General features: G+C 46.4%; 1 long non-coding RNA gene and 4 other non-coding genes across 6 annotated transcripts; all 5 read left to right on the top strand.

Annotated features, from left to right (window-relative positions):
• Nucleotides 1-2,648: 2,648 nt before the first annotated feature.
• On the top strand, nucleotides 2,649-24,999 carry LOC142311290 (uncharacterized). Of its 2 annotated transcripts, none has more exons than XR_012754257.1 (9): nucleotides 2,649-2,707; nucleotides 5,044-5,088; nucleotides 10,258-10,309; nucleotides 10,589-10,644; nucleotides 12,170-12,221; nucleotides 20,066-20,110; nucleotides 20,290-20,338; nucleotides 20,546-20,598; nucleotides 23,383-24,999. It is a non-coding gene; the product is annotated as an uncharacterized LOC142311290 (long non-coding RNA). The 2 variants fall into 2 exon arrangements; XR_012754258.1 differs by lacking the exon at nucleotides 2,649-2,707 and adding an exon at nucleotides 2,709-2,749.
• On the top strand, nucleotides 5,138-5,208 carry LOC142313598 (small nucleolar RNA SNORD65). The gene has a single exon (XR_012754584.1). It is a non-coding gene; the product is annotated as a small nucleolar RNA SNORD65 (small nucleolar RNA).
• On the top strand, nucleotides 10,412-10,482 carry LOC142313590 (small nucleolar RNA SNORD49). The gene has a single exon (XR_012754577.1). It is a non-coding gene; the product is annotated as a small nucleolar RNA SNORD49 (small nucleolar RNA).
• Nucleotides 20,149-20,221, top strand: LOC142313599 (small nucleolar RNA SNORD65). Its single transcript, XR_012754585.1, has one exon. It is a non-coding gene; the product is annotated as a small nucleolar RNA SNORD65 (small nucleolar RNA).
• On the top strand, nucleotides 20,392-20,462 carry LOC142313589 (small nucleolar RNA SNORD49). The gene has a single exon (XR_012754576.1). It is a non-coding gene; the product is annotated as a small nucleolar RNA SNORD49 (small nucleolar RNA).
• Nucleotides 25,000-26,785: the final 1,786 nt, after the last annotated feature.

Genomic DNA, 26,785 nt, shown 5'->3' with positions numbered 1-26,785 from the left:
TTCCACACCAGTCCAATAGTAAACCAAGTTGCCAGTGACCGGCTGCCGTTGGAGGGTGTATTCGAGTCTCACACCCTGGTTAGTGAACAGGTGTCCCTTCCTCCTACACATTATGTTTGTCTCTCCTGTTAGACGACTTTGCATGGAACGGAGAAGTCCACTCCCGGTTCTGTATGTATTTGGGAGCTGTGGCCCGCGAAATCTGACCCGTGGGATTTCTGTGGGTTCTGGCGGACACCCTATCCCCCGCGCTGGGCTTCCGTTTCGCTCTCTGGGCTTCGGGAGAACAAGGCCTGAAACCTTGTCCTCTACTGGTGAATTAACAAGGGGCATGCAACTTTCCTCGTCCTAGGGTCCAGGCACCTCGAGTGTGCACGGCCTCTGGACTGGATTCCTGCTGTCGGCACCGGCAGGCTACAACCCTGCCCCGGTCTACTTTAGGTCTCCCGCGACCGGATCTCCGTCGCCTGTGGCCCTGCCCACTGTCTGCCACCTAGCCAGGTAGTCCAGGGGCCCCAACCCCTGACTCCACTGTGGTCAGCTCTCCACATGAACTTCCACTTCTTACTCTTCCACTTAACCAACTAACTAACTGTCGCGTTCCCGCCTCTGACAGCTCAGGACCCCTAGATGGGAGTACTCATCCGCCTGATCCCGCCCACTGGTGTGCCCTTATTATCATGAGGGGGTGGCTAGGGTTTATGACTGTGTTTTGTACCTGAGTGTGGGTTTTGGTAGTAACAAGGAGGATGGACACTTTTGTGACTACTGGTTTTGCCAGGGCATCACAGATTCACAGCGCCATTTTTTGAATTTCTGATATGTTCACATAAGATGTAAACAGAGCAGAAAATCAGTATTGAATCCATGGTAAAGTCCACACACGTTACGTGAGGATTTATCACAGATTTTGATGTGGATTTGCCTTGGATTTCAAAAAGGGTAAAAATCTGCAGTAAAAAATGACACGCGCGCAATGTAACATCCGCTGTAGCTTTCGTGGATTATATTTGGGGAAATCTCGTCCACTTTACTGATATTATAACATGCTGAGGATTTTTCTTCCGGTAGCATGCCCGACCTGTGTGAACCGACCGGATAACATGCCAGCACTGGACTATGGAGTCATTACCTGGCTAATCCATCATTAGACGTTTTAGTTAGGAGCCTTCTACTCAACTCCGCAGGGTCAGTGGGTTCCAGGTTATCAGAGTCTCATATTGTGCTGCGGTGATGGCTTCACGATGCGGCACTACCACCAAGTGTGCGCTTGGCATAAAGCACCTTAGATTTGTTTTTTCCTCACCTTCCTGTTTAACTTATGCTACAAAGTGACGTCTTGTCTTTGTTTAATAGGCAGAATTATTTATTAATGTAAAAATAAACCTCTAATGGCCAGTTACCGGGAGGATGCCATCACACTTTTCTACAGAACGATTTGTTTTTCAAGGGCATGGCAGCGGTCCAGAAGCCAAACCCAAACTGCACAAATTCCAAGCTACTCCTTGCAAATAAAAAGGAGCGAGCAAGTGAGCGCCGGTACTGGGATATCCATTACCATTAATATTAGGCTGGGGAGGGATATCACAGCCAAGGGGATCAGTGATACAGATGCTGGACTTGATTATGCCTTTATCTCTCTATAGGAGGTTAATCTTCCATTTAATTTCTAATTAACTGTCTGCTTAATGGCCCAGTAATATGCAAAGCCTGAAATCTCATTATCTCTGCAGTTCAGCATTTCTAGCCCCTAATGGATCTTCATGCCATCAGCAATACTTCTCTTCATACAGGTGACATTTCACAATGCACCACTATACAGCAACATTCACATATTACCATATTTCTATAGGTATACTGATATACAGCTAAAGGTCGCCACTTAGTGGCCACTCTGTCACATTACAAGGCATAAATCCGGTTACATTGCGCCACTTAGTGGCCACTCTGTCACATTACAAGGCACATATCTGGCTACACAGCGCTACTTAGTGGCCACTCTGTCACATTACAAGGCACATATGTAGCTAAACAGCGCCACTCACTCTGTCACATTGCAAGGCATAAATCCGGTTACATTGCGCCACTTAGTGGCCACTCTGTCACATTACAAGGCACATATCTGGCTACACAGCGCTACTTAGTGGCCACTCTGTCACATTACAAGGCACATATGTAGCTAAACAGCGCCACTTACAGGTCACTTTGTCACATTATAATGCACATATGTGACTAAACAGCGCCACATAGTGGCCACTCTGCAACATTACGATCTTAGTATCTCACTAAACAGCGCCACTTAGTGGTCACCTTGTCACATTACAAGGCACATATGTGACTAAACAGCGCCACATAGTGGCCACTCTGCAACATTACGATCTTCGTATCTGACTAAATAGCGCCACTTAGTGGCCACTGTGTAGCAATATACATTATCTCATTGTGAAAGATAAAACCGATTTAATTTTCGTCAAATTCATTCACAGGTTTAAAAAGAAAGCGGCTTTACCTCTTCTCATCACTTAGCAGAATGATTATTAATCTTCGTTATCGTTTACCGAAGTGAGCATGCGCACTAGCCCAATAGAACTACAATTCCCAAAATGCTTTGCGGTGTAACGCGATAACTACAGACGCGATTTACGTGCTATAAAAGCTTGCTTTACGGCTCTGTTCGGTCTTTACTAGCGGCATTAGAAGAGGAGAGGTGCGTAACGCGGTGTTGGCGTTCTGGGGTCTTCCTGCCTAAGTGGGCGTTAGAGGGCACTTTGGGGGTCTGTCCTAACCTTATTACTGAGTGCAGGTGCTGTCTCCGCAGAGCCCCCCCTGGACACGTGGTGCAGCACATGTACTGTACCTCCTGATTTAGCTATACTGGAGCATGTAGATGGAGACTGGGAGTTGTAGTTGTGTGAAAGCGCCTTTCAGCCCCTCTGTCTTCCATGTGTGGTCTTACAATGTGCGGTCTGGGCCCCCCATTAGTGCCGCACCGACTCCTGGTGCCCATACTGTCCATGTTACTATACACTGGATCTTAAGCACTAACTAGAAACACTATGTGTTGCCTTACTACAAAGCCCTGATGTTTACTAACATGTCAGCCATCATATTAGAATGGAGCAGATATAAAGCCAGGCGTGCAGCTTGGACCGCTACATTTTTCAGCCTTCCACTATCTGGTCAGACGCCTGTTGGCTGCTCATGTGTATTCTCTATGTTGGGGAATAGCGGTATTGAGCTGAACTGTAAGCATGGGTAATCAATAGAGGTGGGCGAGCACTAAAATGCTCGGGTACGGTTATCCATACACAGTGAGCCATAAGGCTGTATATGCCTTTTAGAGGGTACCAGTGACCGCCTGATTGCTGCCGCCTGGTAGCCCCTTGTTCCCTATAATCATAGGTCTGATGATTGCATGGTTTAGTTTTAGTAGTAGTAGTGGAACCTCGCTTAACGAGTAACCCACTTAACGAGCATTTCGCTTAACAAGCAAAGCTTTCTGTAAATTTGTAACTATTTACGAGAAAGCTTTGCTGTACGAGCAAAATCCTCACTGCACACACTTCCGGTTCCGTACATCCACCGCGCTCTGACCTGCACTTGCAGTCCACACAAACACTCACATACAGTTTGATGCTCACCTTACTTTCCGTTTCACCGCCGGCCTCATGGTTCTTGTAGTTCCCGGGTACATCGCGACGTCCTCGCGGCGAACTAAAAGACCCAGGAGGCCAGCGATAGAACGGAAGGTAAGGTTAGCATAATGTGTACCTTCAGTTTCATCGCCGGCCTCCTGGGTCCTGTAGTTCACCGCTCCACTCCAGGCTGTGCATTGGCAACCATAGCAACGAAGCAGGAAGTTCCGCTGTCAGATGCTACTCAAAGGCAGCGCACTGGCCAATCAGAGGCAAGCAACTCCTGCCTTTGACGTCAGCGCTCTGGCAGTGGAAATTCCTTCCTCGTCGTTATGGTAAGCCGATACACAGCCCGTACCGGAGAACAGCTAGTCCCAGGAGATCGGCGATGGAGTGAAAGGTAAGGTGTGTTTGTGGGGTGGGTACAAAATAGGGGACCTGAATCGGACATTTAACAAGTTGTGGAACGAATTGTCTGCATTGCAATGATTTCCTATGGGAAATCTTGCTTTGCTGAACGAGTAACTTGGTTTACAAGCACACTCCAGAATGGATTGTTCTCGTTAACCAAGGTTCCACTGTACACAATTGGTGAGTGGTCACATACCGTGCCTTATACATCCTCCCTATTATAAGCCAATGGCATATTCTGACCAAACAGCCATATTGCTATTGCTTGAATGCAATGGTTTACTGTCCAGGTAAAGCCGATGATGCCTTGTTATCCCTGTCTGAAAAAAATGAGGGACACAGTACTTACTGAGGCTTTTCTTATGATTAACCAACCTTTTTCTGCTTAAAGGGATGGTTCACTTGTTGGCATTACTGGCCACATTGATATAACGTTCAGAAACTAGGCTTCTCTCAAAACCTTGTGTTGGCAATAGTGCCTCTGAGCAGCGCTATTGCTTTCTGCTCATCCCCATTGCGTGACCCCCATCCCTGGGCTCCATGACCTCTGAAATCCGGTGATGGTGGCTCAACTGGAAGTTGATGTGACATCACCAACATCAGCCCCAGTGTCCATGATTGGGTTGTCAGCAGCGGTTCACTTCATATCATAGCCCAGCATCGCTCCTGCTTGCAGCACTCTGCAGCGATGGAGAGAGCGCGTGAGAGATGCTGGGCTGTTAGTGGTGAAACTCCGCCCACAGCCCAATCACTCAAACTGGGACCGGTGATGTCCGGTCAACTGACCCGATATCACTGGATTTCAGAGTCACGGAGCCCAGGGGTGATGTGATGGGTATGAGCGGACCGCAATAGCACCGCGCAGAGGCACTGTTGTCAACACAAGGTATTTGAGAGAAGTCTAGTTTCTGAACATTTTATCAATGTGGCCAGTAAAGCTAGATAGTGAACCACCCCTTTAAGGACATGTAGACTAATTCTCCTGAATCTCTTGCAGGTTTCCATTGTAGGATAAAGCTGCCATGACTTAATGTTACCAAAGGTAAGGTCAGAACTTATTCTTATTGCACAAGTCCAGTGTCTGTGTCCTGCAGTGATGAGATTAACCTATAAATAGCTGGAATTACCGGCAGACTGTAGGTGGTGACACAGGTCTCTGAGCACGCAATGTGATGATTATTATGTATATCCCAAAATTCATTATCTCAGAAAATTAGAATATTATATAAGACCAACTGAAAAACTGATTTTAAACTCAGAAATGTTGGCGCCTACTGAAAAGTCTGTACAGTAAATGCCTCGATACTTGGTCGGGGCTCCTTTTGCATGAATTAGTGCATCAATGCGGCGTGGCATGGAGGCGATCAGCCTGTGGCACTGCTGAGGTGTTATGGAAGCCCAGGGTGCTTTGATAGCAGCCTTCAGCTCATCTGCATTGTTGGGTCTGGTGTCTCATCTTCCTCTTGACAATACTCTATAGATTCTCTATAGGGGTTAGGACAGGCGAGTTTGCTGGCCAATCAAGCACAGTGATACTGTGGTTATTAGGCCGGGGCCACATGGGGAACTAGTGCGATCCTCGCATGACACTCTGCTCACGCTGGCAGCACAGCAGGAGCCGAGTCACTGCGACTGAAATCCGATCATGCGATCGGACCACAGCTGCGAGGGGCAGCGCTGCGGAGGGGAAGGAGGGATTTATCTCCCTCTCTCCTCTGTAGCCGGCTATTGCCATTCTCTCCCTGCACTCGCGTACACTGGTGTACTGCGAGTGCAGTGCGTATTTTTTTTTTTTCTCTCGTCCCATAGACTTGAATGGGTGTGAGAGAAACCAATCAGTCCTATTAAGGCTGTGTGCACACGTTGCGTTTTTTACCGCGGAAACGCTGCGTTTAGAACCGCAGCGTTTCAGTGGCAAATTGCATGCGTTCAGCTTTCTCAGCAAAGTGTATGAGAAAGCCGAAAAATCAGTGCACACGCTGCGTTTTTAAACGCAGCGTTTTGGATGCCAAAAATCGGTGCGTAAAGAAAAGCAGCATGTCACTACTTTTGTGCGGTGTCGCTGCGTTCTCTCCCCCATTGAATCAATGATGGGGGTCAGAACGCAGCTACACTGCAGTGAGCTGCTTTTTTGTTGCGGTCTGCGGGCTTTGTCGGCATACAGAACGCAGGCATTTACCTGGAAGTGGGGTCAAGAGGTTTCCTGTTGACCTCACTTCCTGGCAAAGTCCTGGAAAGCCCCCGGTGTCGCCAAAGTGCCCGCCCCGACCCCCCCTCCCGAAAATCCAACATGGCCGCGCGCACAGTAGCGCACCGGCCGCAACCTACTCCTATGATTTCTGTCGCATGTGCCTTGAGACATGCGACAGAAAAATGCCCCCCAGGCCCTGCCAGGTCACCCCCTATTCCCCCCCGGTATTCCCCCTTACCTGTCCGGTCGCAGCGCTGATCCCCCGCGGCCCCCTCCTCCTTCACAGCAGATGCCGGTCAGTGCGGTCGCATGAGCAGAGCAGCTGACAGCCAGCACTGTGTTCAGAGAGCTGTGCTGGCTGCTCGCACTCTGCAGCTGTGACCCTGGGAGAGTGGGTGCAGATTTTTGGCACCCACTCTCCTCAAATGAAGGGTCTGCCCTCCTAGAAAATGGGGGATACGTTCTCTGAACGTGCCCCCATATTCTAGAAGGTCCAGAGCCGACGTGGGACGTCCAAATGGATTTCTGCGGTCCCATTTTTTTCAAATTTTTTGATTAAATTGGTGAACGAGGGTATGATTTGGGGAGTTTTTTTCTAATTTTTGTCATATTTTTTTTTTTTTTTGCTTTTGTTTACTGTCAATTAGTTATGTCTGGTATCTGATAGACGCCGTGACATCACTAATTGCTGGGCTTGATGCCAGGTGACATTACACATCTGGTATCAACCCCATTTATTACCCCGTTTGCCACCGCACCAGGGCGACGGATGAGTTGGGGCGAAGCGCCAGGATTGGCGCATCTAATGGATGCGCCACTTCTGGGGCGGCTGTGGCCTGCTATTTTTAGGCTGGGAAGAGTCCAATAACCATGGCTCTTCCCACCCTGAGAATACCAGACCCCAGCTGTCAGCTTCACCTTGGCTGGTGATCTAATTTGGGGGGACCCCACTTTATTTATTTTTTTTTTTTAATTCTTTATTTATAAATTAAAGCCTGGGGAGCCCTCCAAATTGATCACCAGACAAGATGAAGCTGCCAACTGTGGTTTGCAGGCTACAGTTGTCTGCTTTACCCTAACTGGCTGTCAAAAATAGGGGGGACCCCACGCCATTTTTTTTTCCATTTTTTTTTTTTTGGGATAAATACCAAGCTAGGCACCCTTGAGGGTCTGTGCGCACGTGTGCGTATTACATGCAGTTACGCTGCGTTCTGCACCACAGCGTAACTGCATGCGTCCTGCGTCCCCTGCACAATCTATGGAGATTGTGCAGGAGCCGTGCGCACGTGGCATGTTAGAACGCAGCGATTCGGCTGCTTGCCGAATCGCTGCGTTCTAAGAAGTGACATGTCACTACTTTCGTGCGTTCTGCATGCTGTCTATAGGGAGAGGCAGCATGCAGAGCGCACGTTCTCTGCTGGCACCTTGCGCTTCAGAATGCAGCTTTTCAGCTGCGCTCTGAAGCGCACATTTTCGGTGCGGTGCAGAGCGCACACGTGCGCACATAGCCTTAGTGCCACATGAAAGGCACTAAAGGTGCCAGCTTAGAATATGCAGGCGGGGGTGGGACGTTATATATATTTGACATCCATTCATCCATTGACGCTTTTTTGGCTGTGTGCCCACAATCGGGGTTTGCAGCGTTATGGGCGCTGAGTGTTTTCCCTGCGTCCATAACACTGCGTTGTGCAGTAGAAGCACAGTGGAAGGATTTTTGGAGATCCCATGCCCACTGTGCTTCTTTTCTCCGCAGCATAAACTGACCGGTGGCGTGGCTTCCCGAGCCTCAGCATGTCAATTTATGCTGCGGAGATGAGTGTTCTCTGCAGGTAGAATAGAGCTAAAGTCCACAGCAGCCTGAACCCAAATCGTGGGCATGGGCAGCTGCGTTCTCCCGTGGACAACACTCACATCTCTGCAGGAAGGCTGACACTGTGTACTAGACGCCGTGTCGCTGGATCATGGCCACATAGCCTAAAAGTGAGAATTGTTGCTACAGCAACATTTTGGGTGAAGTAGCTGTGGATTCAAAATACTTAATATACTCCTGAATAAAATCCTTGAGGGGTGCAGATTCCAAAATGGGGTCACTTGTGGGGGTTTTCTGCTGTATAGGTACCCAATGGGCCCTGCTAATGTGACATGGTGCTCGAAGTTTATTTCAACTTTTCCAAAATTCAAATGGTGCTCCTTCCATTTATCCAAACAGAATGTGGAGAAGAAGGAAATGACATCACAGGTTTTTTTTTTTCCAAAGGTCTCTGTTCAACCAACTTTATTAAGGGTATGTGCGCACGTTGCTTTTTACCTGCTTTTTACCTGCTTTTTTGCTGCTTTTTCTTCTGTAATAATAATAATAATAATAATAATAATCTTTATTTCTATAGCGCCAACATATTCCGTAGCGCTTTACAATTCAGGAGGATCATATACATACAAGTAACAGTTATAGAAATACAATATTTAGAGGGGAAAAAATACAACCCTGCTCGTGAGAGCTTACAATCTACAATGAGATGGGGGGAGCTTTTCAAAGAAGCAACATGTCAATTGTTTTTGCCATTTGCGTTTTGCACTGCAAAGCTGAGTTTTTGACCAAAGTTCTGCCACAAAAAGGCAGCATTTTGAACAACATAGTGTGAACAAGAAACCCAAATTCCCATAGACTTTGCTTGAATAGAAGAACACATCCATTTTGGCATTAAACAGCGCAGAAGAAAAAGCAGCAAAAAAGCAGGTAAAAAGCAGGTAAAAAGCCACGTGCGCACATACCCTAACACTGACAAGTCTTAAAAAAACGCATCAAAAACGCATGCGTTTTCGATGCGTCTTTCTCAAAAAGCATTGTTTACAATTCTCCTCTCTGCCAGAGGGTGCGGTTTTTTTCCGCGCTGAAAAAAAAGCAACGTGTGCACATAGCCTAAGGCTGAGAAAATAGTTCATGGATGCTGGCACATAGGCTAATATTGGTCCGAGTGGAATGTAATGTTTTATCGCATTCCACTTGCACCAATTTTCATGCCGTGTGGCTTGGGCCTTAAACCAGGTATTAGTACTTTTGGTAGTGTGGACAAGTGCCAAGTCCCGCTGGAAAATGAAATGTCCATCTCCAAATAGCTGGTCAGCAGAGGGAAGCATGAAATGCTCTAAAATTTCCTGGTAGGCGGCTGCGCTGACTCTGGTCTTGATGAAACAGTGGACCTACACCAGCAGATGACATGGCTCCCCAAACCATCACTGATTGTGGAAACGTCACACTAGACCTCAGCAGCTTGGATTGTGGCCTCTCCACTCTTCCTCTAGACTCTGGGACCTACTTTCATCTGAAAATAGCTTGGACCACTGAGCAACAGTCTAGTTCTTTCTCTTTAGCCCATATGAGACGCTTCTGGCATTGTTTATTGGTTATGAGTGGCTTGACACAAGGAATGCGACACTTGTAGCCCATGTCCTGGATACATCTGTGTGGTGGCTCTTGAAGCACTGACTCCAGTAGCAGTCCACTCCTTGTAAATCTCCCCACACATTTTTGAATGGCCTTTTCTTAACAATCCTATAGACTGCAGTTATCCCAGTTGCTTGTGCACCTTTTTCTACCACACTTTTTCTTTCCGCTCAACTTTCCATTAATGTGCTTGGATACAGCACTCCGTGAACAGCCAGCTTCTTTAGCAATGACCTTTTGTGGCTTACCCTCCTTGTGGAGTGTCAATGACTGGACATCTGTCAAGTCATCAGTCTTCCGCCATGATGGTCTAGCCTACTGAACCAGACTAAGGGACTATTGGAAATGCTTAGGAAGCCTTTGCAGGTGTTTTGTAGTAATTATTCTAATTTTCTGAGATAATGACTTTTGGGTTTTCATTGGCTGTATGCCAGAATAATCAACATTAACAGAAATACACACTTGAAATAGATCACTCTGGTTGAAATGACTCTAATTACTGAAATTACATTTTTGATGACATTCTAATTTGAGATACCTGTATAATGTACTAATTGGGCTTTTGTTTTCCCCAGGCATGAGTGAATTGGATTGGGGAAAATGCCAGAGAAGCTTACAGCTGGCAAGGTAACTTTCAATGTAATTGTGTAAAATGATCATCATGGTGTGTGGGCTTTTTTTTTTTTTTTAATCTGCTTTATTTAATACCATGACTTGACTTTCTTGGTGACACCTGATGAGACCAGGAAATAGGAAGTGCCGTCAGATGCGAGAACTGACGAGGAATATTCCTGCTGACTGTCCCAATCTCCTTACATTAAAACCATTCTGGTGGCATGTTGCTGTTACATTTTACACTTTTTTTTTTTTTTTTTTTTTTTTTTTTTATTTTTCCCTTTTCCCAAGAAATCCTTGCCTTATCCTTGGTATCCTCCAGATGCAACAAGTACATGGAAAGTCAGGTAAGCACTGCTTTGGGTCTGTGCGATTAAGAGAGCCTATGATGTACGTTATCCCTGTCTGACATGTTATATATGGAGACATCCTATAACTGAGGCCTCATCATACTTTCCAAACTCTTATAAGGTGTTGGGACACTTTACTTATGGCCAGTTCCCTGTGGGTGTTTTTTTCTTTTTTTGACACCCATTCCAGGTTTTGGCTTCCGAACACTAAAGTAAAAAAAAAACCCTCACCAAATGCCCAATGTCTGCTTGTAGCCAAATCCTGGCAGCGTTTGGGTTTGTACTTCAAAGACATACAGATAGGGACTCTAGATTGTGAGCCCCAATGGGGACAGTGTTGCCAATGTATGTAAAGCGCTGTGGAATTAATAGCGCTATATAAATGAATAAATATTTTTATTATTCTTTTACCGTTCTGTATGGAGTGGTGGCTATAAACATGCATGCTCTGCATTAGAGGAGCCTGTCAGTTGGTGCGGAGGATGTGGTTACAAGTCCTGGATAGACCAATGCTGTACCTCCCTGATTTTGCAATACTGGAGCATATAGATGGAGCCTGGGAGTTGTAGTTCTATAAAACCGCATTAGTTAGCCCCTGTCTCCCATATGTGATCTTACAAATAATGGGTGGTCTGAGACAAATATGGAGAACTCCATGGGGGGTGGCTTTATCTATCTATGGGGGGCTTCTCTGTTGCTCAGCCTAGATCAGCCCTAGGGGCCTTTCATAAGGTGATCTATTTATAACATTAATACATTTCAGTGAGCCCCGATGTGTATGCGCCTAAAAACCAGCTACAAAATTAGTGGCACAGATTTTATTGAGTGAGCCAAAGATCCCACTGTGGACAGTGATGCCTTGCCAAATTCAGAGCCCTCCAGTTTAGCCCAATGATGTTCTAGGGATCAGTAATGGCATCAAAGTGGGCAGTCCATTTTTGATTTTTTAGTAACTGGTGTTTTTACAGGTTTAAATGTATTTGGGCCACTGATCTCCTGCCATTATTACACAACTAGTGATATAGCCGGGTCCAAGTGGTTCTGGGCATCAGAACTTTGATGCCAGTCCATTGCCCAGAATCCATTAGAGCCAGTTATTTATTTCACACTCGCCAAAAAAACTTACTTTTTTAATGCATCTTTCTGCCACAAGGTGGCTTTTTGAAATACAGCGTGCGCACATACCCGAACCCTTTCAACTTACTTTGACTGCCCACTTTTAACACCCCTTTTTGGTAGTTTTAGCATTTTTGTAGCTGATTTTTAGCTGTAGTCCCATTAGGTGTTTTTTTTTTTTTTTTGTTTTTTTTTTTTAATAAACTTGTGGGGAAAAAAGATTGCTGAATAAGAAGAAACAACCTCAGCATTGTTGGTGAAAAGTCCACACATGTGCAGGATTGTACATTTCATACATGTCTGAGGCTGCTTAGGTCGGGAGGCGCACAGACCGGAAATGGTTGTGAATTACTAAAATATCGCAGTAGTGTTGCTGGGTCACATCCAATGTTTTCCTTTTTTATAGAGCTGCTGTACAGACCCACCATGGAGCACTGGGCCCGGGCTGACGTTACTCGGTGAGTTCTATGGAACAATGGTGCATGTAGTGTTGGGACTTCATCCTCTAGTGTGTTTTAGGTGTGCCGCTAGACCTATAGAAGATGACTGCTCTCACTGGCCAGTTTATACTGACTCAGAATGATGGGGACAGACCACTGCTAAGTCGTTCAGTCCCCATACAATTTATCGAGCACCCTCCTGTGTACATCTGGAGATCTGGTGCCAACAACATTGACAAAAAAATAAGATCACCTGGTGGACAAACCTTTTTCTCATAAGTGATTGCTGACTTGTATGTTTGGGCAATAATTGGGTACATTTTTTTCAGTTACCTGAATAAATGCAGTTTTCCATGAGTTGTTAGTACTGCACGGACTCCTGGTGACCATTTTACTATAAACTAGATCTTAAACACTAACTGCAAACAGAATAAACTTGTATTGCTATTTCTTTGTCGCTCCATTGGGAGACCCAGACAATTGGGGTGTATAGCTATTGCCTCTGGAGGCCACACAAAGTATTACACTTAAAAGTGTAAGGCCCCTCCCCTTCTGGCTATACACCCCCAGTGGGATCACTGGCTCACCAGTTTTGTGCTTTGTGCGAAGGAGGCAACACATCCACGCATAGCTCCACTTTTTAGTCAGCAGCAGCTGCTGACTATGTCGGATGGAAGAAAAGAGGACACATATAGTGTCCCCAGCATGCTCCCTTCTCACCCCACTGTATGTCGGAGGTGTTTGTAAGGTTGAGGTACCCATTGCGGGTACGGCGGCAGGAGCCCACATGCTGATTCCTTCCCCATCCCTTTTTACAGGGCTCTGGGTGAAGTGGGATTTACCGGTCTCCAGGCACTGAGACCGTGCTCCATCTACAGCCCCTGGAGAAGATGCTGGATGGAGCGGAGTACATCAGGGACATGGCCCTGCTTCCTCAAGGTACTCTGTGTCCCCGTGCATGGCGCTCACACCGCAGCATGCTGGGTGTTGTAGTGCGCCGGGGGACATCAGCGCTGCGGCGCCTGTGCCATGGCCTCATTCAGCTTTGCTGAAGCAGGCTCACTTATGGGAATTGGTCGCGCCGGCCGCTGGGACTGCGGCGCGGCTGGCACTTGTAGTGCGCCGGGGACTTCAGCGCGGCCTGCGCTTTTACGGCGGCCGCGCTGATAACTAGAGTCCCCGGCTTTTGCGGCCTGCTTCCGTTCGTTCCCGCCCCCAGACCTGCCAGTCAGGAGAGGGGCGGGACGCTGGCCACTTCCAGGAATCGGTCGCGCCGGCCGCTGGCAGCGGCGCGGCTGGCACTTGTGGTGCGCCGGGGACTTCAGCGCGGCCCGCGCTTTTACGGCGGCCGCGCTGATAACTAGAGTCCCCGGCTTTTGCGGCCTGCTTCCGTTCGTTCCCGCCCCCAGACCTGCCAGTCAGGAGAGGGGCGGGACGCTGGCCACTTCTATGAATCGGTCGCGCCGGCCGCTGGAACTGCGGCGCGGCTGGCACTTGTGGTGCGCCGGGGACTTCAGCGCGGCCCGCGCTTTTACGGCGGCCGCGCTGTTAACTCGAGTCCCCGGCTTCTGGGCCTAGTCTCCCTTCGTTACCGCCCACAGCCCTGACAGTCAGGGTAGGGGCGTGACGCTGCATAGAGCAGAGCTGAGAGCTGGAGTATGTTTTGCATACTCCACCCCTCTCACTGTGTGCACTGTGAATCCGGATTCCCGCACTTTCTCAGGCACGCCCACGGCTTCCTTCTCTACAAGGACACCGGCAGCCATTAGTGTCAGTTTCTGTACGATACAGAGACAAGTGTGGAAGACCCTGGCATTCTGATAGTCACACAATCGCTGTAACAGGCGTTAAGCAGCACCTGTGGTGCTAACCCCACTAGTGCAGAAGTGCACGTATAGATATGCTTGTACTATATACATTGCACTGTTTGGTCGCACGTTGTATATACCCTCCTGGATTATGCGGAGGAGTTATCAGCATATTCTCTGTGTAAAACAAAGGTGCAGAACCACATGTTTTTCTATACAGCTGGTACAGCATGTACGGCTATACGGCCGGCAGGTACATAGACTCCCATTGTATGCACTAATGGCCAGGGGATGAGGACGGTGTCTGCAGTATTTACTGACAGTTTTTCTGAGACTATGGCTATGATACTAGAAGCCTAGCAGTCCGGACATGTCTCTCACAATATGGGCACTGTTGAATCATTGATCCATGGCCCCCCTCAGTGTGAATAACTAACAGCTCCGGGAATGTCACACGCATCCCAGAGTCACGGCTCTGCACGGACGTCAGTCCCAGACAGCCTAAGGGCTCGCTATGAGCGGCCTCGGTTTCATCAGGGTCCTAACAGAAGGACTCGCTGTGTAATGAGGCGGAAGTAGCGGCTCAGGATTCTGATCCTGAGACCGCTCTCAATCTGGATACACCTGATTGTGACGCCATAGTAAATAATCTTATAGCGTCCATCTATAGAATGTGGGTTATTTCTCACAGCTCCTCCAGTGGAGGAGTCAGCTTCACGTATTTTTCTGGACCACTCTGCCTTCAGAGAGGCAGTCCAGGAACACCACGCTTATCCAGATATGCGCTTCTCCAAAGGCTTAGGATACACGTTATCCCTGTCCCCTGACTTGGTCAAGGACTGGACCCAATGTCCCGAGCGGCATCCTCCAATCTCCAGGCTTGTAGCTAGATCCATAGTTGCAGTGGGAGATGGAACTGCAAACTCAAAGATGCCACTGACAGACAGATGGATCTCTGGTCGAAAGCCATCTATGAGGCTGTCGGCGCACCGTTGGCTCCGGCATTCTCTCCCTTGGGGCACTCCAAGCTATTTCAGCTTGTCTTACACAGATTGACACGGTTACACGTACATCTGTGCCGCAGGTGGCATCCTTAACCTCTCAAATGTCTGCATTTGTTTCTTACGCGATTCAGGTTGTCCTGGACTCTGCGAACCGTGCGGCGGTAGCCTCCGCTACTCCGTGTTTTTAAGCAGAGCCTGGTCTGCTCGTTAAGTGAATGGAAGGCAGATTCTGCTTCCAAAAAAGGTTGCCTTACCAGTTGCCTTTTTCTGCTGACCGACTGTTTGGTGAGCGTTGGATGTAACCATCAAACAGTCCAGGGGTAAGGATTCATCCTTTCCTCAGCCCGGACACAACAAACCCCAACAGAGCAAGAGGCAGTCGGGGTTTTCGGCCTTTTCGAGGCTCGGGCAGGTCCCATTTTTCCTCGTCCAATGTGGACTCAAAAGGATCAGAGGAGCTAAGATTCTTAGCGGGCTCAGTCTCGCCCAAAAAAGCGACAGTCTGAAAACCCGCTTCCAAGGCGGCTTCCTCATGACTTGCGGCCTCGGTCGGTAGCAGGCTCTCCCGCCTTGGCGATATTTAGCTGCCATAGGTCAATGACCATTGAGTGTGAGACATTCTGTCTCACGGGTACAGGATAGAGCTCACTTCTCGTCCTCCAACTCGATTCTTCAGAATTTCTCCACCTCCCGGCCGGGCCGCTGCTCTTCTGCAAACAGGGTGCACTCTATAGGCAGAAAGAGTGATGACCCCCGTTCCTCTTCAGGAACAAGGTCACGGTTTTTACCCCAAATTCTTTGCGGTACCTATAACAACGGGCCGTTCCGTCCCGTTCTGGATCTAAAAATGCTCAGCAAGCTCGTGGACACCAGGCGGTTCCGGATGGAATCCCTCCGCCATGGCATCGCCTCAAGGTCCCAAGGATGTTTCCTAGCATCATTAGGCATCATGGATGCTTCTCCACACGTGCCGATTGATCCAGAGCACTAGCGTTTCTACGCTTCGTTATAGGAGACGAACACCCTCTGTTCGTAGCTCTACCTTCCGGCTAGCGACAGTCCAACTGGTCTTCGCCAAGGTCAGGGCAGCAGTAGTCACAGTCCTGCACTCTCAGGGTCACTCTGTGGTCCCGTATTTAGACGATCTACTTGTCAAGGCACTCTCTTAGGAAACATGCCAACACTGCCCGAACGTTGCGCTGGAGACTCTCTAGAGTTTTGGGTGGATCATCAACTTTTTAAAGTCAGATCCGACCCCGACCCTATCGATAACATATCTAGGCATAGAGTTTCTTACTCTCTCAGCGATAGTGAAGCTGCCGCTAGACAAACAGCATTCACTACGGGCTGCAAGCTCTTCTTTAAGAACCAGTCGCACACATTGAGACGCCTCATGCACTTCCTACGTAAGATGGTAGCAATGGAGGCAGTTCCTTTCGCGCAGTTTTACTGCGTCCACTACAATGGGACATTCTCCGCCAATGGGACGAGGAGTCGACGTCCCTCAACAGAGTCGTCGTTCTTTCTCAGGCGGCCAAGGAATCTCTACGGTGGTGGCTTCTTCTCACCTCTTGGTCAAAAAGAAGGTCCTTCCTATCCCCGTCCTGGGCGATAGTTACGACAGACGCGAGTCTATCAGGGTGGGGAGCAGTTTTTCTCCACTACAGCGCTCAGGATACGTGGACTCAGCAAGAGTCCACTCTTCAAATCAATGTTCTTGAACACAGAGCAGTGTATCTTGCCCTACAATCCTTCCAACAGCGGCTGGAAAGCAAGCATATCCGACTTCAGTCGGACAGCTCCACAGCGGTGGCATACATCAACCACCAAGGCAGAACGCGCAACCGGCAAGCCTTCCAGGAAGTCCGGCAGGTTCTGATGTGGGTGGAAGACACGGCATCCACCATATCCACAATTCACATCCCAAGTGTGGAAACTAGGAAGCTGACTTCCTAAGTCGCTGAGGTGTGGCCGAAAGAGTATGGTCTCATCACCCGGACGGGTTTCAGGAGATCTGGCGCCGTTGACAGAGGCCGGACGTCGATCTAATGGCGTCACGGCACAACAACAATGTGCCAGCTTCATGGCACGGTTTCACAATCATCGAGCTCTGGCGGCAAACGCCTTAGTTCAGCATTGGTCGCAGTTCCAGCTACCTTAGGTGCCACCTCTGGCATTGTTGCCCAGAGTACTGCGCTAGATCAAGACCGACTGCGGCCGCGCCATCCTCGTCGCTACAAATTGGCCGAGGATGTTGTGGTACTCGGTTCTGTGGTGCCTCACGGTAGGCTAACCGGGGGCACTACCAGACCAATCAGACTGGCTGTCTCAAGGGCCATTCTTCCATTTGAATTCTACGGCCCTCAACCGGATGGTGTGGCATTGAGTCCTGGAACCTAGTGTCGTCAGGATTACCTCAGGACGTGGTTGCCACCATGAGACAGGCTAGCATACCAACGTCCGCCAAGATTGACCACAGGACGTGGAAGATGTTCTTATCTCGGTGCTCGGCGCAAGGTGTTTCTCCCTGGCCGGTTGCATCGTCTGTTTCCTTCCTTCCTGCAATCTAGGTAGGAAAATGGGTTGTCGCTCAGTTCCCTTTAGGGACAAGTCTCAGCGCTATCTGTATTTTTTCAGAAACGACGACTTCCTCAGGTACGCACGTTCCTACGGGGAGTTTGTCTTCTCAGCACTCCGTACAAGCGGCCGTTAGAGCCCTGAGATCTAAACAAGGTTCTAATTGCTCTCCAGATGCCGCCTTTCGAGCCTTTGAAGGATGTCTCCCTTCCCGTTTTTCACGGGAAGTGGCCTTCTAGTAACGGTCTCGTCTCTTAGGAGAGTTTCCGAGCTAGCAACGCTCTCATACAAACTCCCTTCCTGGTCCTTCACCAGGACAGGGTAGTTCTGCGTCCGGTTCCGGAATTTCTCCCTAAGGTGGTATCCCATTTTCATATCAATCAGGATATCACCTCACCTTCTTTGTGTCCTCGTCCAGTCCATCAATTTCAGAAAGATTTGCATCTGTTGGTTCTGGTGAGAGCACTCAGGTTCTACTTCCCGCATGGCGCTCCTGCGCCACCCGGATGCACTCTTTGTCCTTGTCGCTGGTCGGCGTAAACAGTCGCAAGCTTCCAGATCCACCCTTGCTCGGGGGCTCGAGGAACCAATTCTTGAAACCTACAGTTCTACTGGGCTTCTGGTTCTCTCAAGGCCGAAGGCCCATTCTACCAGAGCCGTGGGTGCATCCTGGGCATTACGGCACCAGGCTACGGCTCAGCAGGTGTGTCAGGCACCCACCTGGTCGAGTCTACTTACTTTTACCAAGCATTATCAGATGCATACCTACGCTTCGGCAGACGCCAGCCTAGGTAGATAAGTCATTCAGGCGGCGGTTGGCCACCTGTAGGAGAGGGCCGTTTGACGGCCCTATCATGAGGTATTCTTTTACCCACCCAGGGATTGCTTTTGGACATCCCAATTGTCTGGGTCTCCCAATGGAGCGACAAAGAAGAAGGGAATTTTGTTTACTTACCGTAAATTCCTTTTCTTCTAGCTCCAATTGGGAGACCCAGCACCCGCCCTGTTTTCTCGGGGTTTTTCTGTTTTTTCGGGTACACATGTTGTTCATGTGGTATGGTTCAGTTCTCCGATGTTTCCTCGGATTGAATTGGTCTTTAAACCAGTTATTGGCTTTCCTCCTTCTTGCTTTGGCACTAAAACTGGTGAGCCAGTGATCCCACTGGGGGTGTATAGCCAGAAGGGGAGGGGCCTTACACTTTTAAGTGTAATACTTTGTGTGGCCTCCAGAGGCAATAGCTATACACCCCAATTGTCTGGGTCTCCCAATTGGAGCTAGAAGAAAAGGAATTTACGGTAAGTAAACAAAATTCCCTTCTTTTTAACACTAGAACTACTGAGGTCATTTTGAATACTTTGCACTATGTATTTCTATATACGTGTCACGAGTCCAGTAGTTCTAGTGTTAAACAGCAAAGTCTTGATGATTTGCCAACATGGTATAGCCATCATTTTAGTATGGAGTTGACATTTTAGAGCCGGCCGCGTTCCTTAGACCTCTACCTTTTTTTTAGTCTTCAACTATCTGGTCAGACATACCTGATAGTGTCTGGTGGCAGCTCATGTGTATTCTCCATGTTGAGTAGTGGTATCGAGATTAATCATAGGCATGGGTAATCAGTAGTGATGTGCGAGCACTAAAATGCTCGGACCTTGAGTCAAGCAGGTGAGATGCTCTGAAAGTGCTCAACTCCAAGAACGAGTATAATGGAAATCAGGGCAATTTGGCTCTCTACCCACACAGCCAGGCATAAGGAGAGTGTTTCTGGGTGCTCTATTAAGCACCCTGATGCTCAATAATTGAGCAGTGCCAAGCACTCTCGCCCATTGGTAATCGATAATGGTGTCACCTTGCCATCCAGGTAAGGAGTAGATATGCATGACCAACTCTTGAGTGCTGCCATTATCGCACTAGTTTGACAGAAGGCAAACACTTGACAAGTCTCTTTGAAGCTTCGACTTCTGTTTTTAGCTGTGATTGGGATAGAAGTGCACCTGATGGGTTCCTATAATATATATATATATATATATATAATATATTTAGGCCTCCAACCTATTAGATATGTTGGGATATTACATTGTGGCTTGTGTGGTGCCAAAGAAGGTTGTACATGCCTTTTTAGAGGATACCAGTAACCTTTTGATTACTGCCACTATACCTCCTGATAGTCCCTTGTTCCCAATAACCATAGGTCTAATGGTTGCTTGGTTTAGTTTTAGTAGTACACATAATGGGTGAGCGGTCACATTTCCGTGCCTTATACATCCTACCTATTATAAGCTATACATGGCATATTCTGAAAAGCCAGCCATATTTCATATGCAATGGTTTACCTTCCATGTATAAAGCCGATGATGCCTTGTTATCCCTGTCTGAAAATAATGAGGGACTCTGTAATTACTGAGGCTTTTCTTATGATTTGTAGCCATTTTCCGCTTAAGGACATGTAGACTAATTCTGAATCTTCTTCAGGTCTCCATTGTAGGATAAAGCTGCCATGACTTAATGTTACCAAAGGTAAGGTCATATTGCACAAGTCTAGTGTCTGTGTCCTGCAGTGATGAGATTAACCTATGAATAGCTTGAATTACCGGCAGACTGTAGGTGGTGACACAGGTCTCTCTGAGCAGTGTATGTGACAATTAATATTATGGATGTGAAGTATAATGTACTGATTGTGCTCTTGTATGTTTCAGGCATGAGTGTACTGGATTGGGAAAATGTCAGAAGCGTAGAACTGGCAAGGTAACTTTAGATTTATCTAAATTAATACCATGACTTGACTTTCTTGGCTGGTGACACCTGATGAGACCAGGAAATAGGAAGTGCCGTCAGATGCGAGAACTGACGAGGAATATTCCTGCTGACTGTCCCCATCTCCTTACATTAAAACCATTGTGGTGGCATGTTGCTTTGTGTTACAGCTTACACTTTATTTTTTTTTCTCCCTAGAAATCCTTGCATTTTTGTTATCCTCCAGATGCAACACATACATGTAGAATCAGGTAATACTTACTGTAGGTCTATATTCAGTTTAGAGAGCCTATGATGTACGTTATCCCTGTCTGACATGTTATACATGGAGACATCCTATAACTGAGGCTTCATCATATTTTCAAACTGTTATCATATGGTATACGGACACTTTACTTATGGCCAGTTCCCTGTAGCAGTCCTACTTTAAATGTCTTGAATAAGTGGGTTTATTTATTTTATTTTTAACCCAAAGCAGCCTGGCACCAGCATTTAGTGACCCTGAATCAAAGGGCTCGTGACCAGTGGCTCAAGACCATAGTGTGGTCTCCTGACTGGTGACTAATAGGGATGATCAAATACCTCAATTATTCGACGAATAGGTCGCCGCTATGCAAATATTCGATACGCAATGGAAGTCTATGGGAAGCCCAATTAGTTCTGAATAGTTGTTGTTCGGGTTTCCCATAGACTTACATTGCGCATCGAATAGCGTTGTTCGGGTTTCCCATAGACTTACATTGCACATCGAATAGCGTTGTTCGGGTTTCCCATAGACTTACATTGCACATCGAATAGCGTTGTTCGGGTTTCCCATAGACTTACATTGCGCATCGAATAGCGTTGTTCGGGTTTCCCATAGACTTACATTGCGCATCGAATAGCGGCGACCTATTCAGAAAATATTCACAAAGCCGAATATTTGAGGTATTCGATTATCCCTAGTGACTACCCTTTGTATTGGGGCTTATTGGAACGCTTCCCTGATGAAGACACCATTACTCTTTATGGGTATGTTCACATTCAGTATTTGCAGCAGATATTTTTGCTGAAAGCACTAGTGTTGGCTGAAAAATACTGGTTTTACCTAGATTTTTTTTTTTTTTTTGAACTGGTGAAATACTAAATTATTTCTCAATCTGAGGTTTCAATTATTTCAAAGGGAACCGGTCACATGAAGAAAACCGATGTTAATATCCTTTGAAACCTGCAAGTTGTGCGTCTGTAAGGCCGGCGTCACATGGTACGATATATCGGGCAATGTGTCGTCGGGGTCACGGATTCCGTGATGCACATCTGGCATAGTTGGAGATATCGTACCGTGTGACACCTCCAAACGACTGTGAACGAGCAAAAATACTCACCTTATCGTTGCTCGTTGACACGTCGTTCATTTTCAGAATGTCGGTCCGCCTTCTGTGCTCCGGTTGTTCATCGTTCCCGAGGCATAACACATCGCTCCGTGTGACACCCCGGGAACGACTAACACAGCTTACCTGCGTCCCGCTGGCAATGCGGAAGGAAGGAGGTGGGCGGGATGTTACGTCCCGCTCATCTCCGCCCCTCCGCTGCTATTGCCCGGCCACTGTGACGTTCCTCCCCCTTCAGGAAGATGATGTTCGCCACCCACAGCGAGGTCGTCCGGGAGGTAAGTGCGTGTGATAAGGGGTTAACGACTTTGTGCGCCACGGGCAACTAATTGCCCGTGACGCACAAACGACGGGGGCGGGTGCGATCGCACGATAGATCGTACCGTGTGACGCTGGCCTAACCCACACCCCCCTATTCCAGGGTTTGGCATTAAAAAAAAAAACCCTCACCAAATGCTCAACTTCTGCTTGTGGCCTAATCCTCCAGACAACGTTTGGGTTTACCGTTCTGTATGGAGTGGTGGCTGTAACTCTGCCCGCTCCACTGACTGACAGGTAGCTCAGTGTTAAAGGAGGCTGTTAGTGAGTGCAGACTGCGTGGTTACAGCAGCCACTCAATACACATCGGTGACTAACGCAAACGTTGCCTGGAGGATTGAATTTAGAGAACACCTGGCAGCGGGGATCTGATGTACTGTCACCGGGTAGGTTTCAAATGCAATTAACATGCAGATTTCCCAGATCTACAAGTTGGAGTATGTGTGCACACTGCAGATAAGGTGCAGAAATTTACTGAACCAAAAACGCACCTTGTGGCAGAAACACGTGTTTGGTGTTTTTGGTTGTTTTTTTTTTTTTTGTGCAATAAATGCCTGGAAGGGCTGAAAAAAAAACCAACAATTGACATGCTGAAGATTTTTTTATTTTTTTTTTTTTTTTTTTTTTTTTTTTTTTTTTTTTTTTGTGCCCAGAACTGCAAAGAAAAAAAAGCATTGTGTGCCTAGCGCGTCAGAATGCGCATTGACTTGTCTGTTATAACTAGACATGCAGATTTGGGCAATAAACTGCACCTAAAACTCTCAGCACACACAGCCTTGGGCTAGAGTCACACTGGCATTTGACTTGCATGAGTGCAATGCGATACAATCTCTCATTGCACTTGACCCCATGTAGGACAGTGCTGCAGCTCAGATCTGCGAGTTTTATCTCCCGAGTGAGGACAAAATCGCAGCAGTCTGAGTCTGTCATCACTCGCACCCATACAAGTTTTAAGTGTGAGTGAAACATCGGCCTGCACTTGTATGACATCCAAGTGCAGTGTGATATATGCACAGGCTGACTATGCAGGAGATGGAGCGATCCCTCTCCTGCGCAGCTGTGATCCAATTGCAAGATCTGCTCACTGTTGTATAACATTCGGCTCACGCTCTCAGGAGTTGAGGATTATTAGCCAATCGTATTGGATGCTATTTGCTAGTGACTCTAGCCTCAAAAGCATGTTTTCATGTGACAGTATATCCTTTAAAGGATAAGTGGGGTGGATAAAAACATGAGACTGGTATGGTAAAACTGCATTTTAATAAATATAAATATATATATATATGTTAGTTTTTCAGTCTTTGGAAAGTGGTCTTATGTTCTATTGACTTACTCCTTTCTTCCTAGATGAGAACGTCTCTTGCTGATGCTATGGCATTTGGATGCTGTTGCTTTTGAACCCACAAAGATGCAGTCAAAGGAAGAGAAGTCATTTTAGGGCTAAAAAAAAAAAACACAAACAAAAAATATACATAAACAGAAATGTTAGGGGTGGTCAGATCAACAGTTTAATACATTCTGAAAAAAGAGCCCACTGGTGAGCTTGTAAACGGAAAAAGTTCTGGAAATCCATATAAGTAAACAGTGATGAATGTTTGCAGAATCCATCCCATGTTGAAGAAAAACTCCTTTACAACATTCGACCAAGTGAAGAATACTCTCCAGGAAGTAGGTGTTTCAGTATCGAAGTCTACCATAAGGAGAAGACTTCATGAGAGAAAATACAGAAAGTTCACCACAAGATGCAAACCATTACTCAGCCTTAAATATAGGTCAGATTAAACTTTGCAAAGCAAAATATATAAGGAGCCAGCCCAGTTCTGGGAAAGCATTCTTTGGACAGATGACCTAAACATCAACCTGTACTAGAATGATGGGAAGAAGAAAGTATGCAGAAGACTTAGAACTGGTCATGATCCTAAACACACCACATCCACTGTCAAACATAGTGGAGGCACTGTGAAGGCATGGGCATGCATGGTCACAATGTCACTAGTGTTAATTGATGTCACTAAAGACAAAAGCAGCTGGATGAATTCTGAATTGTACAGGGCTTTACTTTCAGCTTAGATTCAACAAAATGCAAAAGGTAGATTGGAGAGTGCTTCACAGTACAGATGGACAATGACCCAAAACATACTGCAAAAGCAACCTAGGAGTTTAAAGTTTTCACTACTAATGTGATCTTTCTTTTCTCCGAACTATTCCTACCGAACTTTCTTGATATTTATTTTATTTGCTTATATATTGCTATTACTTCCATAGCACTTTACAGATGTGTTCATTACTGTCCCTATTTGGGCTCACAATATAAATTCCCTAATCTCAGTATGGCTATGCAGTGTGGGTGGAAACTGGAGTACCTGGTGGAAACCTACACAAACATACATATCTTATTTCGCACTCTGCTCCTGTAAGCTTATCTCGAATGCTTGTAATTATTGTTGTAGCTTTGATTGCAGACCAAAATTGGACCACCTAAGTAGGGCACATCACTAATGGGGCTGCCTCTGTGACAGCGCTCTGGGCCCACATGGCCAGACTACACTTAACTCCTCTCTCAGCCCTTACGAGTAACATGCCCTCCGCTGGTCTGATTCTGCTATTTACAAGTCTCTTAGCGATGAGCTTATAGGAGCAGAGTAGATAGAAGTGTATTAGTAAGAGTTAGGGTAAAAAGGCTCATATTAGTAGTGGTGGAAGAACTTCTTTTAAGGCAAAGAAGTGGAATATTCTACACTGGCCGTGTCAATCACCAGATCTCAACCCCCATCAAGCTGCATTTCACATGCTTAAGGCAGAATGCCACAAAAACAAGCAACAACTGAAGTCAGCTGCAGTAAAGGCCTGGCAAAGCCTCACAAAGGAGGAAACTAGTGTTTGGTGACATCCATGGCTTCCAGACTTCAGGCAGTCACTGCCTGCAACATATCTGTACTATAAATAAAATGTTAATGTTTAATACTTTTGTATAGTTAATTTGTCCAATTATTCTTGATTATAAGGCTTTGTAGGAGAGAAAAAATAGTTTCAGCTAATCAATATTCCACAAGATATTTTTGTTCAACCCCTTTAATTAAAACCTGTGTGTGCTATTCTCCCTCCATTGGTCTGCCCACGTGTCCATCATCGCGGTACTCTTGTCTGTGGCTGACGTTAATAGGAGACTGATTTCGTGTGTGTGTGTGTTTTTTAAGAAAGAGTGAGAATAGTCACACTCTCAAGTGATCAGACTATTGCAGGTTTAAGTCTGTTAAGGAGACTACCCCGAGGCGATTTTCTGTTTTGCCATATGAGGGCATATTTTTTTGTGGGATGAGTTGTATTTTTGAATGAAACCATTAGTTCTACTATATAGTGTACAGGAACATGGGAAAAAATTCCAAGTGTGGAGAAAGTGACAAAAGTGCAATTGCACATGCACAATTGGTTTGGGTTTTATTTATTTACTAGCTGTATTGCCCGGGATAGTAACTGTCTCTCTGTGTTACTGTCTGTCTCTCTCTTTCCTTGTTTGTCTGTGTCTCTGTCTCTTTTTATCTGTCTGTATTTGTATCAGTCTGTCTCCATCTGTGTGTCTGTCTCTTTTCCGTCTATCTTGGGCTGTCTCTTTGCCAGGGCTGTCTGTCTTTTTCTGTCTATCCATCTCTCCACCGACATCATATAACCTCACGCATAAGCTTCAACTAACAGTTTATTTTGTTCCTGTAGCAACCACTGACAGTTGTTATTAATAACCTATACCTCCCACCTCCATTCAGTTTAATGGAGGCAGGTTTTTGGAGAGTAACTGTAAAGCAAGGGGTTACATTTTTCTGTCAAAATAGTCTAGGACGCTCCATGGGTCACATGAGGCGTCTGCAAAATTTCGTGATTGTAAATGCGACGGTGCGGATTTCTTTAGCGGACATACACACATACATATATGCACATACATACACTCAGCTTTATATATTAGATTTTTTTTTTTTATTCAGTGTTCACTAGAGGGTAAAACTGATGTGCCCGTATGATGCCTCAGGTCAGTACGAGTTTGTAGATGCCAAATATGTATACTTTTTACTTTTATCTAAGAGATTAAGAAAAAGTTTAGAAGAAGACAAAATATAGTGCTTTTATTGACATTTTTCGGAATCTGTGGCTCAGTGATGGATTATTTTTTGAGTCTTGAACTGACTTAATTATACCATTTTTGTGAAGATGTGCGGTTTTGGTTTCTTATTGAATTTTTTCTTGCCACTGTATCGTTCAGATTAATGTAATATTTTGGCTTAAATCGAGGTTTATTAAATATCTCAAACACAATTAAACATGGGTGACTGAAAATCATATAATGATCCGATAAACATAATACATATGAGAAATAATAATGCCAATAGGTAATTAGAAGAATGAAAGGAGGGTAGGAAAGAGAGAGGGTCAAGAAAAGAAATAGAATACGAGAGAAGAATAAGCACGGATAGTAGAAGAGAGGGAATGAAAACGCGAAAATAATCATGCTGGGGTGGCTGACGCACGTACTCTCACACCTCACGAAGAAGGGATTAGATCTGTTATGTTCGACCAGGTAAAAGTTCAGGGAGTCTAAGCAAAATCCCAGGTATCCAAGTGGCGAGAAGTTTTTCTGAACTATCAGTACCCTTTCCCACCAGCTCCTCCATTATAAATGTATTAAGCTCAGCCATGAGCTCAGCACTGGAGGGACTCTTCACATATTTCCAGAATCTACAACCAGTGTCCTAGATGCCAC

This window comes from Anomaloglossus baeobatrachus, chromosome 5 (assembly GCF_048569485.1).
Source record: "Anomaloglossus baeobatrachus isolate aAnoBae1 chromosome 5, aAnoBae1.hap1, whole genome shotgun sequence".
In the NCBI taxonomy this organism is placed as follows: Eukaryota; Metazoa; Chordata; class Amphibia; order Anura; family Aromobatidae; genus Anomaloglossus; species Anomaloglossus baeobatrachus.
This window is presented reverse-complemented; position numbering and strand designations above follow the sequence as displayed.